At 38.7% G+C, this 15513-nt stretch overlaps 1 long non-coding RNA gene across 2 annotated transcripts in view; it reads left to right on the top strand.

Moving 5' to 3' along the window:
* Positions 1-15513, top strand: part of LOC103347953 (uncharacterized) — a 159250-nt gene that overhangs the window by 19464 nt on the left and 124273 nt on the right. For both annotated transcript variants that reach the window (XR_007918526.2, XR_007918527.2), the window contains exon 2: positions 15241-15374. This is a non-coding gene — a long non-coding RNA (uncharacterized lncRNA). The remainder of the gene's footprint in view (positions 1-15240; positions 15375-15513) is intronic.

Below are 15513 nucleotides of genomic sequence, written 5' to 3'. Positions count from 1 at the left end.
AGAAATAGAAAAAGGACTTAATTCATGTTTCTCAACACATATAAATGGCCAATAAATACATGAAAATATGATCAGTATCAATAGCCATCAAGTAATTGCAAAACCACAGTGAGCTATCACCTCACCTCTTAGAATGACCATTATCAAAAAGACAGAAAGTAACAAATCTTGGTAAGGATGTGGAGAAAAAGAAGCCCTTATATATAGTTGGTGGGAATATAAATTAGTACAGCTGCAGTAGAAACAATGTGGAGATACTTTTATACTACTTCTATAAATACCCAAATGTCCAAGGTGCATTTCTCAAAAAATGTATTTATTTATTTGAAAGTGAGAGTTATATAGAGAGGAAGAGACAGAGAGGAAAGATCTTTCATCTGCTGGTTCACTCCCAAGATGGCTGAATCAGCCAGAGCTGGGCCAGGTTGAAGTGAGGAGCCTTGAGCCCCCTTCTGGGTCTTCAACGTTTTGGCAAGGAACCCAGCTCTTGAACCATCTTCAGTTGCTTTTACCAGGCCTAAATATAGCAGGTAGCTCAATTGGAAGTGGAGCAGCTGGGATGCAAACTGGCACCCATATAGGAATGCCAGTGTCACAGGTGGTGGCTTTATCTACTATGCCACAATGCCAACCCCAGGTCCATTATTTTTAAAGAACCCTCCTTTCTCAGTTGAATTGCCGTTGACTCTTGACATCAACTGTAATTAGATATGTATACTCAAAAAATATATATGGTCTCAGTCTCTATTTTGTTTCATTGATCTTTGTTTCTATCCCTTTACCAATAGCATACTTTTTTGGCTGGTATAGCTTTTATAGTGCAGTCAGACGGCTCTAGCCATGGATTCTGTATATGTGGATTTAACCAACTTCAGATAAAAAATACTTAAGAATAAATTGCTTCTGTAACTGAACATATAAACATTGTTATTATTGTTACCTAAACAGTACAGTAGTGCACTATTTACTTAGTATTTTAAGTTGTATTATGTGTTATGAGTAATCTATAGATGATTTAAAGTGTATGAGAGAATGTGTGTATGGCGTATGCATAATATACCATATGGCATTTTGTATTTAGACCTTGAGCATTTGTATATTTTGATATCTGTTGTGGATCCTAGAACAGGTGTTCCACAGAGATAGTAGAATGACTAATTCTTGGCCAGCGCTGCAGCTCACTTGGCTAGTCCTTCGCCTGTGGCACCGGCACCCAGGGTTCTAGTCCCGGTTGGGGCACCAGGTTTTGTCCTGGTTGCTCCTCTTCCAGTCCAGCTCTCTGCTGTGGCCCTGGAGGGCAGTGGAGGATGGCCCAAGTGGTTGGGCCCTGCACCCCATGGGAGACCAGGAGGAAGCACCTGGCTCCTGGCTTCGGATCGGCGCAGCATGCTAGCTGTGGCGGCCATTTGGGGGGTGAACCAACAGAAGGAAGATCTTTCTCTCTGTCTCTCTCTCTCTCACTGTCTAACTCTGCCTGTCCAAAAAAAAAAAAAAAAAAAAGAAAAGAAAAAAGAAAAAAAAAAAAAGAAAGAATGACTAACTCTTTTAGACAACTCTTTTGCCTTTTCCTATAAATATTATAATTCATGGGTCTATTTCTATTAAAAAAAAAAAAAAAACCTGCAGTGGATTTTATTGTGATTGGCATCTAATTTATACTGACTTTCTTTTTTTTTTTTTTTTTTTTTTTTTTTTTTTTTTTTTTTTTGACAGGCAGAGTGGACAGTGAGAGAGAGAGACAGAGAGAGAAAGGTCTTCCTTTTGCCGTTGGTTCACCCTCCAATGGCCGCCGCTGCAGCCGGCGCACCGCGCTGATCCGATGGCAGGAGCCAGGATCCAGGTGCTTTTTCCTGGTCTCCCATGGGGTGCAGGGCCCAAGCACCTGGGCCATCCTCCACTGCACTCCCTGGCCATAGCAGAGAGCTGGCCTGGAAGAGGGGCAACCGGGACAGAATCCGGCACCCCAACCGGGTCTAGAACCCGGTGTGCCGGCGCCGCAAGGCGGAGGATTAGCCTATTGAGCCACGGCGCCGGCCTTATACTGACTTTCAATCAGTGAACCCCATGTATTTTTATACATTAGGTCTTATTTGATATATTTTGTCAGCATTGTATAGATTCAATATACAGGTACTATGCATTTGTTGTTAAATTTATATCTAAATAATTCACTTTTTTGGGATTCCTATAAATAGAACTTTAAAAACTATGTCCATTTTTTTAATGATAATATATGTAAGTATTATTGATTTTAGTTTGAATTGCATTCTTTAACATCACTAAACTTGCTTATAAGCTCTAGGAGCTCTTCTATATATTATTTAGATTTTCTACAAATAAAATATCTTCTGTGAATAGGGACAGTTTAACTTTTTCTTTACAATTTCAATGCTTTTTATTTACTTTCATTGCTTCATTGTAATTTTTAGAATTTCTGCAAGCATTGTATAGGATTGGTGAGAGTGAACATCCCTCCCTTGGTCTTAATTTTAGTAGGAGGTGTTCAGACTTTCAATTTTATATCATGTTAGCTGTATGTTTTATGTAGCTGATAAAAGAAAGATATCAGATGAACAAAGCTCCCTTCAATACCAAAATTAGTACAAGTAATTTTTTATATGATTGGATGTTGCCTTTTCTGATTCTGTTAGTATGGTGGATTTTTGTTCATTGATATTTTCATTTTTCTGTGTTGTTGAGAATTTTAGCATCCATAGTTCTATGCTTGTTATTCATTTTTTCAATGTTGTTGAGAATTTTGGCATGTATACTTCTGTGCTTTTTATTCTTTTGCTTTCTTTCCCATATTGTCTTTGCATGTTTTTGTATGAGAAAAATCATGATATGATGCAGTGACTTAGTAAGTATTTATTTTCCTCTGTTTTCTGGAAGATATTATATAAAATTTATGCTATTTCTTCTTTGAATTTGTGGTAGAATTCAGCATTTAGATTGGCTTTTTCCATAAAAAGTTAAACTATAAAGTCAACCTCTTTATTAGAAATATTACTATTTAGATTATCTCTTTCTTCTAGAGAAAGTGTTTTTAGTTCATATCTTTCAGGGAAATATTTCATTTTCCTCATGTTGTGTAGTATGCAATGCTGGTGTTCACATGGTTACCACATTAAGTTTGTAATGCCTGTGCTGTTTACAGTGACATGCCCCCACCTTCCTTACTGATATTAGAACTTTGTGCTTACTCCTTTTCTTTGTCGGAATGGCTAGAGTTTTATCAATTTTAGTACTGCTTACAAAAAACCAGCCTTTTATTTTACTGATTTTTATATTGTTTTTCTGATTTAAATTTCCTTGATTTCTGCTTGTATTTTTATTTCTTTTTACCTAATGCAATCTTTGCCTTTACATTGCTATTTTTTTTCTAGTCCTTAAGGTAGAAGCTTATATTAGTGATTTTAGGATTTTTTTTTCCAATATATGTATTTGGTATTATAAATTTCTTTAACTCGTGTATATGGTACCCCTCACAAATTTGATATGATGTATTGTTTTCAACTGTTTACAAATTTAATTTATATACAGTGGGCCACTTCTCAGCCTGGTTTTGGGTTGAAGCCAAAGCTGGATACCAGGAATGCTATCCAGGTCTCCCAATGAGGGGCAGGAAACCAACTACTTGAGACATCACGACAGCTCCCAGGATTTGCAGTCACAGGCAGCTGGAATCGAGAGCCAGGAATTAATCCTGTTTTGTCTCATGTGGGATGCAGGCAGCTTAACCACTAAACACCAACTTATAAAATATTTTTAATGTATCTTGACATTTCCTCTTTGACCTAGGGATTATATAGAAGTTTATAGCGTAATTTTTACACATGTTGAGATTTTTCATAGTTTTTGGTTGTTGATTTCTACTTATATCCCATTATGGTAACAAAATAGTTAGAATGTTTCCATATTTTAGTTAGTTTATTCATATTATATTTTTGTTATTTAGGGTATGTTTCTTCATGTTGAATGTCTCATATGCATATGAAAAGATTATGGATTCTCAGGGTGTTAGATGGAGGGTTCTGTTAATATCAAGTCAAGGTATTTCAATGTAATATCTAAGTTATTTGCATGTTATTTGTTTCCACATTGAGGGAAAGTTGAAGTCTTATCTTCTTTTGAGCCATTTGGCTTGTTATGGTAAAATATCATAAACTTGGTAGCTTATTGGTATTGAAGGTGTCTCCCAAAGTCCATGTGTTGGTAACAAGTCCCCCAGTGCAATACTTTTGGGAGCTGGGACTTATTTGGGGGTATTTAGGTCATGAAGGGTTTAATGTCATTATCACAAAGGTAGGTTTGTTTCTTAACTTTTTCAAATGATTCCTTTTTATTTTGAAGGCAGAATGATAGAAAAAGAGAAGGAGGGAAGGGTAGAGGAGAAAGAGGAGATCTTCATCACTGGTTCACTCCCCAGATGGACACAATGACTGAGGCTGGTGCACACCAAAGCCAGGTTCCTGTAGCTTCATTTAGGTCTCCCACAAGAGCACTGCTTTCCTAGGCAGATTAGCAGGGAACTATATCAAAAGCAGAGCAGCCAGGATTGGAACTAGTGCTCGGATAAGGGGTGCCGGCATTGCTGGCGGCAGTTTAGCTCACTGTGCTGCAACACCATCCTCAGTGCTGGGTTATTTTTACTTAAGCAGATTTGTTATAAAAATGCCATCTCCCAGTTGCTGTCTTATCCATGCGGTGCTCTCTGCATGTCATGATGTAGTAGGAAGACCCTCACTAGACAGTTTCTGTGTCTAGTGACATTCGGTTATCGGCAGAGAACAATTATACTTTTCAACTTGACATAGTCAATATTTCACCTCTTAAAGTAAAATGTGGAGACTTCACAACCTTTTAAATAATTTCTTTTAAATTATTTATTTGAAAGGCAGAGCAACAGAGAGAGAGAGGGAATCTGTCTGTTGGTTCACTCCTCAAACGTGCAACAGCTGGGACTGGGCCAAGCCTAAGCCAGGAGCCAGGAATTCCATTTGAGTCTCCCACATGGACTGCAGGATCCCAAGTACTTGTCCCCAGACGCCTTAGGAGGGTGCTGGATCTGAAGCCTAGAAGCAGGATTCAATCCAGCACTTGAAGATGGGATGCTGGGGTTGCAAATGGCAGCTTAATACGCTGCACCACAATGCTGGATCCTTTTTTTTTTTCTTTAAATCTTTTTAATCCTCTTCTTAGTGTTATAATTGTCATATATATTGTTTCTGGAAAAAAATTGCAAAACCACCAAGCAATCTTGAATATCTATTTGTAACTATCACACACACTTTAAATAATTTGAAAGAGTAAAGATGGTATATTCTATGTATTCATGTATTTACCATATCTATTGTTCTTTTCTTGTTCCTGAATTTTCAAGGTTTTTGGTTGACATCATTTCTCCTTTTCATAAAAAACTGTTCTTAACCTTTATTTTAAAGCAGTGCTGTGTATTATCTTAGTTTTTCTTAATCTGAAAATGTTTTATATCTCATCATTATTCTTGAAGAATGTATTTACTGGATACAGCACTTAAAAATGTGTTCAACTCTCTGCTCACTCTAATAGATTGTGTTGAGAATTATGATTAGAATTATTGTGATTAGAAATCCTGTTTTTCATGCATATCACATACCATCAATCTGTTTTAAAGCCTTGTTTTGGGCTTTCATTTATTTTTTGTTTTAAGCAGTTTGGTTAGGGTATGCATGGATGTGTTCTTTAACGAGCTTATACAATTTGAGTTTCACAGATCTGCATAAATCTGCAAATTTCTGTCACTAAGTTTTACAAATTTTCAAATATTATTTCTACATTTGGGTGAGCAAGGGCTCAAAACCTCTCCTATCTTTATAACACCATACTGAAACATATGTTAGAGTTTTTGGCACTATTACAGGTCTCTGAGGCTTTAAGTATTTTTTTCAATATTTTCCTAGTGTTTCTATTGGATTATTTATGCTAATTTACATTTAAATTCACGAAGTCTTCCTATATCTGTTGTGCAGTACATCTAGTGAGTTTTATATATTCTAGCTATCATAGTTCGTTTCTTAAATTTCCTCCTTTGGGAGGCAGGCACTTTTCCCAGTGGTTAAAACACTGCTTTGGTGGCCAGTGCTGTGGCATGGGGGGACCGCTGCCTGCTGTGCTGGTATTCAATATGAGTGCTGGTTCTAGACCGATCCAGCTCTCTGCTATGGCCTGGGAAATCAGTAGAAGATGGCCCAAGTCTTTGGGCCCCTGCACTCATGTGGGAGACCCGGAAGAAGCTTCTGGCTCTGGCCGTTGAGGCCATCTGGAGAGTGAATCAGCAGATAGAAGACCTCTCTCTCTCTATCTCCCCCTCCCTCTCTCTCTCTCTCTCTCTCTCTCTCTCCGCCTCTCTGCCTCTCCTTCTCTCTCTGTGTAACTCAGACTTTCAAGTAAAATAAATAAATCCTAAAAAAAAAAAAAAACAAAAAACAAAAAACCACTGCTTTGGAGATCTGCATTCTATATCAGAGTGCTCAGGGTTTGATTCTGGCTCTGCTGCTGACTCTGGCTTCCTGCTAATAGACTGCCTGAGAGGCAACAGATAACAGCTCAAGTGCTTGGGTCACTGCAACCGGTGTGGGAGACCTGGATTGAATTCCTAGCTCTTGGCTTTGTCCTAGCCTAGTTCCAGCTATTTCAGACATTTAGGGAGTGAAACAACAGGAAAAAACAAATCCCTCTTTCTCTCACTGTCTCTGTCTCTGTCACTCTCACTCTCATCTTTCTTCCTTTCAAAGTAAATAATAAATGAATATATAAATAGTAAATATATACTTTTTATGTTATGTATTTAATGAGATTCTTCCTTTGGAATTCAGAACACCGATTTGTGAGGGTAAATTCCATTTAGTAGAGGGAAAAACAGATTGCCTATAGCCCTGGAGCTGAGAAACAGTCTTGATTTTGATAATATTTATGATTCCACAGCTGTCTGATCAACCTGGTACTGCTCTGTTATCTCGGATTTCTCTGTTTCCAAGATCTCACTTTCCTGGTGTCTGGGCTTCCACGGCTGTTGCTTCTTGAAATAAACAGCAGTGAGATATTTTGGGATTTTCATACTGCTGATACCAATTTTTGTGGGGGTGGCAGTGACGGATTTTTGGTGTGTCTGTGCAGAGGAGCCCAGTTGCGGGAAGCACACCACGGCGTAGCTGACTCAAGAAGACCCCTCTCTTGCCCCTGGGGCTCCCGGCGAGGATGATCAGAATGGCCCCAGAGCTGATGCTGGCTCACAGACTTCCTTGTGGGCTGCCTGAAGAGGTTTCTGCTGTGGCTCGACAGCTTTGGAAGGGCATCATCACTGGGATATTATCGAGGCATTTTGCAAAGTGTAAACCACCTGGGTGCCACCATTCTTTTCACCTCCATCTGGTTTTGTGACGGTAGCAAAATCTTTCTTCTTTTCAATCCTGCACTGGGGAGCCAAGTACCTCCTCGGCTACCAAGCCTTCCTGAATACACTGCAGGTTGGGACTATCTCCCAACCCTTCTCACGAGGACAGAGTTTCTGCTGCTGTGGAGTTTCCCTTTCTCGGACTTTGTTTCTTCTGTTTAACTTTGCTGCTACCATCATCCACCTTTTCAGTCGGAGATTTCTTCCTAACGTCCAGCTTAGGAGCTGGAGCTTTTTCACTTGTCATCTTGCAAGATGGGAAAGAGAACTAAGGTTCTCAAAATATATGCATTTTTTTTTTTGACAGGCAGAGTGGACAGTGAGAAAGAGAGAGAGACAAAGAGAGAGAGAAAGGTCTTCCTTTTTGCCATTGGTTCACCCTCCAATGGCCGCCACGGCTGGAGCGCTGTGGCCGGCGCACCGCGCTGATCCGATGGCAGGAGCCAGGTGCTTCTCCTGGTCTCCCATGGGGTGCAGGGCCCAAGGACTTGGGCCATCCTCCACTGCACTCCCGGGCCACAGCAGAGAGCTGGCCTGGAAGAGGGGCAACCGGGACAGAATCCGGCGCCCCGACCAGGACTAGAACCCGGTGTGCCAGCGCCGCAAGGCGAAGGATTAGCCTAGTGAGCCGCGGCGCAGGCAATATATGCATTTTAAATATATTTTTTCTCTTAGGAAATTTTCCATCTTTCCATTTGTTTAATGAGTTCTCTCCCTTTATTTAATGAAGCTCAATTATAAAAACTTGAAGATATGTGCCTGATCATTTTAGTATATTGGTCATTATAGATCTGGCATGTGTTGGTTATCTTTTGAATATTTTCCTGTTTCATTGTACCTTGAGTGATTTTTATTGCTACTAGGACATTTAAAATATGATTATTTTATATCTATGGTCCTGTTAAAATCATCTGAAGAATAGTGACTTTTTAATTTTTTTTCTTTTTAAAAAAGTCACCCTCAGTTGATTTAGGTTTGTAATTTAAGTTCAGTTTTTAAAGTCTTTGGTTTGCTATTTGATACTCCCTGAATATGTGCTACCCGGAGATTTGGAACATGGAGCGTAGCCTATGTCATTTCTCAGAGCCTCTGGGTTTGGGATCATTTCCAAAGATATACACCCAGGACTTTATCTTTGTCTGTTCTTCTTTATCCTCATATTACTATCTCTTCTCCTTAATCTTTTCAATTTCATTGTCTCTTAGCGTCTACCCTTCTTAATCTCTGGTCAGAAAGCCCGGATTTAAAAATCCCTACCCTGTGGTACATCCCCTGTAAATGTTTCCTCCTCTAGGGGAAATTAGTATACCTGACTGCTGCTACCATTCCCACACCCCATAGCACTGAAGCTTGGAGACTAGCTTCTGACACCAGGGCACCAAAGATGAGAGAAAAAACTGAAGCAGAGAATGTCCACCACTCTTTCTGTTCCAAAATTCCCCTTCCCTGGTCCTCTGATTAGAGAGGGAAATTGAGAAGGCAGAGGGTGGGGGACAGGGATTGGGAAGGGAGGAGAGAGGGAGGATGGAGAAAGAGAGAAAGAGATATATTAAGAGAAATTTTCATGACCACACCCTTTGTCCAGTTGCAGATTCAGATTAAGAAGCTTGAGTGGTAAGTGCAGACAAGAAGCTTACAGTCTTACTTCAAATTTTGCTTTCTCCCTCTAACCTACATGCCATTATTTACATTTCAGAGCCTTTGAATAGCTGTGTTAAGTACCTGTCCTATTTTTCAGTTGTAATAAGTGGAAGAGATGAGATACTACTCAATCTTACCATACCAGAATATTGCTGAATAGCAGTTTAAAATGCGTATGCTTTTTTGAATTTTTCTGGACACTTTGCAAATTGAATCTAAACAAAGAAATCAGCAGGAATAGAGTGCCTGTGTCTGTAACCACATCTCTATGAGGACATGTTGCATCGATCTAAGTGGTCTTTCAGTTCCTGCATCTTGCTCTGTCTAGCTGTTAGATGTGGTGGAGAATCACCAGAGTTAGTTGCAAACACAAAATTAATGGAAGTTTCACTTCCTGGATTTCAAAGTTTTATTTAACACACTCCATAGCTTTGCTTTCCCAAGCAGGCTGTCTCCAGTATAGTGAAAACCAAACAAACTGGACACTTCTGATTCTAATTCTAAAAGAAAACCCATTTCCATTGTTTCCCAGACATGAGTATGTATCTTTCATTTAGCCCTGGTTTTTCCCATTTCCTGGTCTTCTAGATGAAATTATGGGTGGGGTTTTCAGTCTTCAACACAGAGAACACCTCCCAGTGGTTTCACATTTGAGGACGCAGCAGGAAGCTGGCATTAATCTAGCATTTTATTTAGGAGACAGCATATGTGGATTGCCATGTGGCAGATGTGCGTATATATGAAACTCAATTCAGTAGAACATTTATTCAGTTTCCTTCAAGGGGTGAAGAAGTGAATAAAAAAGTCAAAAATGTCTAACAATTGTTAAGCTGTACCCCTAAAATTAGTAACTTGGTTTGTTCTCCAAAAGCTTCCATATGCCTTTAATTGGAATATCTTACTGAAAAATGTCTTGCAAACAGCTTTCTCCCTTAGAGTGTGATATTTATATACTTATATATGTATCTTACATATATATATATCTGATATATATGATTCCTACATATATATGTGTGATATATATATAAGATATATATATATCCTACTTATGTAAAAACCTTCAGTTATTAATCTATACAAATGATAGATTTTCCTATGCAGAGCTCAAGTGACTTAGAGTAGTTTATGGGAAGGATTATTCAAAAATCTTATCTAGAGCTGGAAGCAACCTTGACATTTTTCTCCAAATTATCGTATTATTTATTTCCTCTTTTTGAGAGCCACATGATATAGCTTGATATTCATACTGTTAATTCAGTGATTTTATTCCTGCTAATAGGAACATCCATGGATCACTTACTGTGTGCTGAAATAGACCCAAAGATTTTGCATACCTTATTTCATTTAATTGTCTCAATAAATGCATTGATTTATCCACATTTTTGAGAAAAGTCAAAATGAGAGTAGTTCATTAAATCACTCAAAACCTCATAGATGGAAAGCAGCAAAACCAGAGTATACATAGAATACATAGAGCTCCATAGTCTGCATAATCTTAATGCCTATAGCATATAGCTTTTGAATTATTGCAAAAAAGTTAAATGTTATTACCATCTTTAGCTATAATCCTGTAAATAAAATGTGACTGAACTTTCAGTGCTAAAGGGATAAGAGGCTTGTTAAATTATAGGAATCACAAGTATATTGATATACAATATAATTTGAATTAGGCATATCTTTCAACATATTCTAAGTAGTTAGCAGTTACCAAAAGCACCTTTTACTAGGTTTCCAACTTGGTACCCTTACCGTGTCAAAAAACACAAAACACTATGACATGGAACAACAGACGTATCTCAAATTAGCATGTTAATTCCTGATTTCTTTTTTAAGTATTTATTTTTTTATTCATTCATTCATTCATTTAACAGGCAGAGCAACACAGAGATTCCAACTCCTGGTACACTCCCTAGATGGCCATGAACAGCAGGTCAGGACCAGACTAAAGGCAAGAGCAAGAAACTCCATCTGGATCTCCCAGATGGGTGACAGGGGCCCAGGTACTCTGGGCCATCCTCTGCTGCCTTCCCAGGTGCATTAGCAGGGTTCTGTATCAGAAACTGAGCAGACAACAGCACTCTGATATGGCATGCTTGTGTCACAAGCAGCATTTTAAATCGCTGTGCCACAAAGCCCTTTCTATTTATACTTACTTTTTATGTTATTTATTTGAAAGGCAGAGAGACAAAGAAAGCAAGAGAGAGAGACCCACAGACAAAGATCTCTCATTTGCTGCTTCACTCTCCATATGCCTGCTTGAGCCAGGCCAAAGCCAGCAGCTAGAACAAAGCTCCCATCCACTGGTTCACTCAAATGCCTGCAAAGTCCTGAGAGTGCACCAAAACTAGGAGCTCCTAACTTTATCCAGATTCTCACATGGGTAGGAGGAACCCAGCTGTTGTTCAGTGGCTGCACTCAGGCCACTGCAGCAGTGCGCAGCCACTGAAGGCGCTGGGAGCCCGTGCTGGGAACTCGACCCCTCTACACAAAGCCAGAGCCAGTGGTGCGCCAGGGGCCCGGCTAGCTCAGTTAGTAGAGCATGAGACTCAGGGTCGTGGATTCAAGCCCCATGTTGGGCACCATGTTGTCTCATTTGGGTTCTCCCATGGTGGCTGAGGGTAAGACGGCGAAGAGTCACAACACAGACACCGGGAGTCGGGTAAAAGTGGGCTAGAGGCGAGTAGCTCGCAGATTCCTTTATTTCAGGAAGTACATGCGCTTGTGTAGCCGAGGCAGCCAATCTGGTCAAGGGAAGGTCCATGCCTTAACCAGTCACTGCCTGTTGCCAGGCAGACTCCCCTGCCAGGTAGGTTCTGCCGCCATTTCCTGTGCAGCTGAGGGTGCATCCAGCTCGCTTGCTGTTGCCGTCTTGGTGCTTCTTACTCGTTCCACCGCACCCAACTACTTGAGGTAGTTAACAGGAAGCTGGAGTTAGGAGCCAGAGGTAGGACTTGAACCCAGGAACTCAAATGTGAAATGTGGTTACTTCACCTCCAGACTAACTGCCAGCTCCTCCACATTCTAAATTATCTTGCTTGATCACTTTGCCTACTCTGATATTTAGAGAAACTGGCTCAACAGTTGCGTATTTCTTTTTTAAGTTTTGATTTATTTGTATGCTTGTTTGAAACTCAGAGTTAGAGAGAGAGAGAGGAGGGAGACAGAGATCTTCCATCCACCATTTCGCTTTCCACATGGCTGCAACAGCCAGGGCTGAGCCGGGCTTAAGCCAGGGACCAGAAGCTTCATCTGGGTCTACCATAGGGGTGGCAGTGACCCAAATATGGAATGCTGATATCGCAGGTGGTGGCTTTACCTGCTACACCACAGTGCTGACCCCATTTGGATTAGTTTTAAATTTTGCTTTCTGTTATATGTGGATTCTGAAATGCCTGTCCTTTGGTTTAATTTTTGATTCACAGGAATGTTGTCACACAATTACAGTTATTGATATCTGGTTTCAAAGAATTGTTCCTCACTTACTGAGAGTTTAATTTCCCAATGAGAAATGAATAACCATGCCAAAGTCATGGTTATTCACAACTATGTTCCATGGACTATAGCAAAATGGCGTGGATTGCTCCTTTATGTTATGCAAATTGTAATATCAGATTTAGGATAACCACTACAAAGATATCTTACTGAATTCTACAATTTCTGTTAAAATGTATTTTATAATATATTATTTTTCTATAAAGAATTGAGATGAGAGACAAATTTCAAAAGGAACATTGATTTCTTATCAATGATATCTTTTTTGGCCTGATGTTCTGTCATTTTTTTCTTAAAAATGCAAGTCTCATATATGTTCATGGACAAAATATGAAATATTTGAGACCCTAGTCACTACAACATTTAATATTCTAGAAGTTGAAAAATTACATTTTTCTACCAAATCAAGCTTATATTAAAAAGCATGGTCTGAATTTTACCTTTCTGATTAATGTATCCTGGAAATTTTTCCATGTGAGCATGAATATTTCTACTGCATTTTCACATTATTATTATATCATAATGTGCCCTGTCTCTTTCCAGTGGCAATTTGGTTCTATAAATCTCTCTCTCTCTCTCCTATTATGAACAGTGCTCAATAAATATATTTTGCATCTGTTTCTACATTTATTGAGGTACATCTGCAGAATACATTTCTAATGGTGAAATCAATGTTAAGTCACATGAGAACTTTTGTTTAATAGAAATTGCAGGATGGACAAGATCTGATTTTTAACACTTTCATGAAAACATTAGCAATACCAGATCCAGAACATATATGTAGAGTTGATTTAAAGAAAAGATTGAGAATGCATTGCTTTGCATTTAGGCTTAGGGAAATTTCAAGTGTATATGGGGTATATTCCACTAGTCAAGTAACAAAATGTCTCATTATAAGTCTTTTTGTAGTTTTAAATTGTATGTTATGATGCCAAATATCTCCAATTTGACATATTTGCATTTATCTAAATCTTGAATAGATTCTAAAATATTTTTGTGTTTTGTTTTGTTAAATTGCATTAAACGCAGGGTAATTTTCCATAATCATATGCTGCAAATTAAGATTCATTTATTTGAATATGATTTCTATTCCAACCATTACCTGAATATCACTGTTCTTTAGCTGGCAGCTTGAATAATTTACACAAATAATATGCCTGAGAAAATGAACAATCTCAATTGTGTTAGAATTTCAAGTGGTAGCAAACAGAATAATTAGTGGTTAAATATTTTCCAGTTTCAGTGATGTATAACTTAACAATTCATTTCCAATTTCATTAAATGTTGCTTATTATAAGGTGTGTTTTAATTCAAAACAGTTTTGCAGTAAGGGATCTTATGTATTGGAATCAAGACTGTTGCCTTTTTGCCCCCACTTTTTTGCCTCAAATAGTTGACAGTATTTTTGTGTCTATTTTTAGTGTCAGTTACTTAACAGACTATATGTCTCTTGCCAAATTTAGCAATCAAAATCAAACATAGCAAGGCATTTAAAGATAAAGAGCTGGGGGTTGTAGTCCTCCTACCCATTAATGACAGCTGCAAATATATCAAGACTTGAGAGAAAATTTATCTTTCAAAAGCAAGGGAGGCTTGAGGATGGCTCTCGGAGTGACGTTTGTCAGAGTGTGCTTTATTCATTTTCTTTACTTGATGTCAGAGAACTACTCTTGTGTTTGCAGGATTTTTGAATAAGCCTTGAATGGTTCTTGATGTCCTACAGTTGCTCTATTTCTTTTATGAACCTTTTTTTTTCTCTTGCCTTCTCCATTAACCACTGGACTTTCAGAATCTGATTGATATTACTTACCAGCTCTTATAATAATCCTGTAGTTATTTATATTTTTAGAGCAGTCCTAAGTTACTCTTCACCCGTATCTCAGTACTCCTTTGATGATGTATTTTGTATTGAAACCACCCCGAAGGCAATGGTGTATTGCTCTAAATATTCTGCTTTGTGCCAGTCAGCACTTCACCAATTTTATTTCCATGATCATTACAAATTGTTCACTTTCCTAAAAAAAAAAAAAAAAGGACAAATTAAGGGTATGATTTCTAAAATAAATGTTGTGAACTGGCACCTCGATAATTCTGCAAACAGAAATCAGGTTAAAACCACAAGCAATGCAATATGATACTTTTAGGATAGTGTGACTTTTTAAGGTGAAAATTACAAGTTTAGTTATAGTAATGTCTCAGACCATTAAAATGTTGACTGCTAAAAGTGTTTTGGACTGTGCAATTTTGGCTGGAGGACGAGGATTTTTAGATGATATGCAAAATGAATGAGAGATCTCAGAGATAAGTAAATTAAGTTGAAACTTCTTGTGGATGAATTACTTTTTGCTAATATTATTAACTCATGTTAATAAAATGATATGATCTATAATAACTATAGAATAAGGTAATACAAGCTTTGAAACTTTTAAAAGTTTACTAAATGCGTAGTTCACTTTCAATAAAAGTTTTTTAGTCCAGTTACCTGCAACCCAGTTAGCCAAAAGTTAGATGCGAAATAAAGAGAATGAAAAAACAGGTCAGGAAAAACACCCAAAAATTCTCATATCCCACATCCAGAGCTTAGGTTCCCCTTCTTTCCTAAGGGCATTTTATTCATGATTAAATAATGAGCTCTTTCTCTTTCTTTCTTTCTTTCTTTCTTTCTTTGACAGGTAGAGTTACAGAGACAATGAGAGAGACAGAGAGAAAAGCCTTCCTTCCATTGGTTCACTCTCCAAATGGCCTCTATGGACAGTGCTGCACCGATCCGAAGCCAGGAGCCAGGTGCTTCCTCCCGGTCTCCCAGGTGGGTGCAGGGGCCCAAGCACTTGGGCCATCCTCCACTGCTCTTCCAGGCCACAGTAGAGAGCTGGACTGGAAGAGGAGCAACCGGGACTAGAACCCAGTGCCTATATGGGGCGCCGGCACAGCAGGCAGAGGATTAA

Source organism: Oryctolagus cuniculus, chromosome 6 (assembly GCF_964237555.1).
Source record: "Oryctolagus cuniculus chromosome 6, mOryCun1.1, whole genome shotgun sequence".
Classification (NCBI taxonomy): domain Eukaryota; kingdom Metazoa; phylum Chordata; class Mammalia; order Lagomorpha; family Leporidae; genus Oryctolagus; species Oryctolagus cuniculus.
The sequence above is the reverse complement of the archived record's forward strand: the minus strand, read 5'-3'. Positions and strand labels throughout refer to the sequence as shown.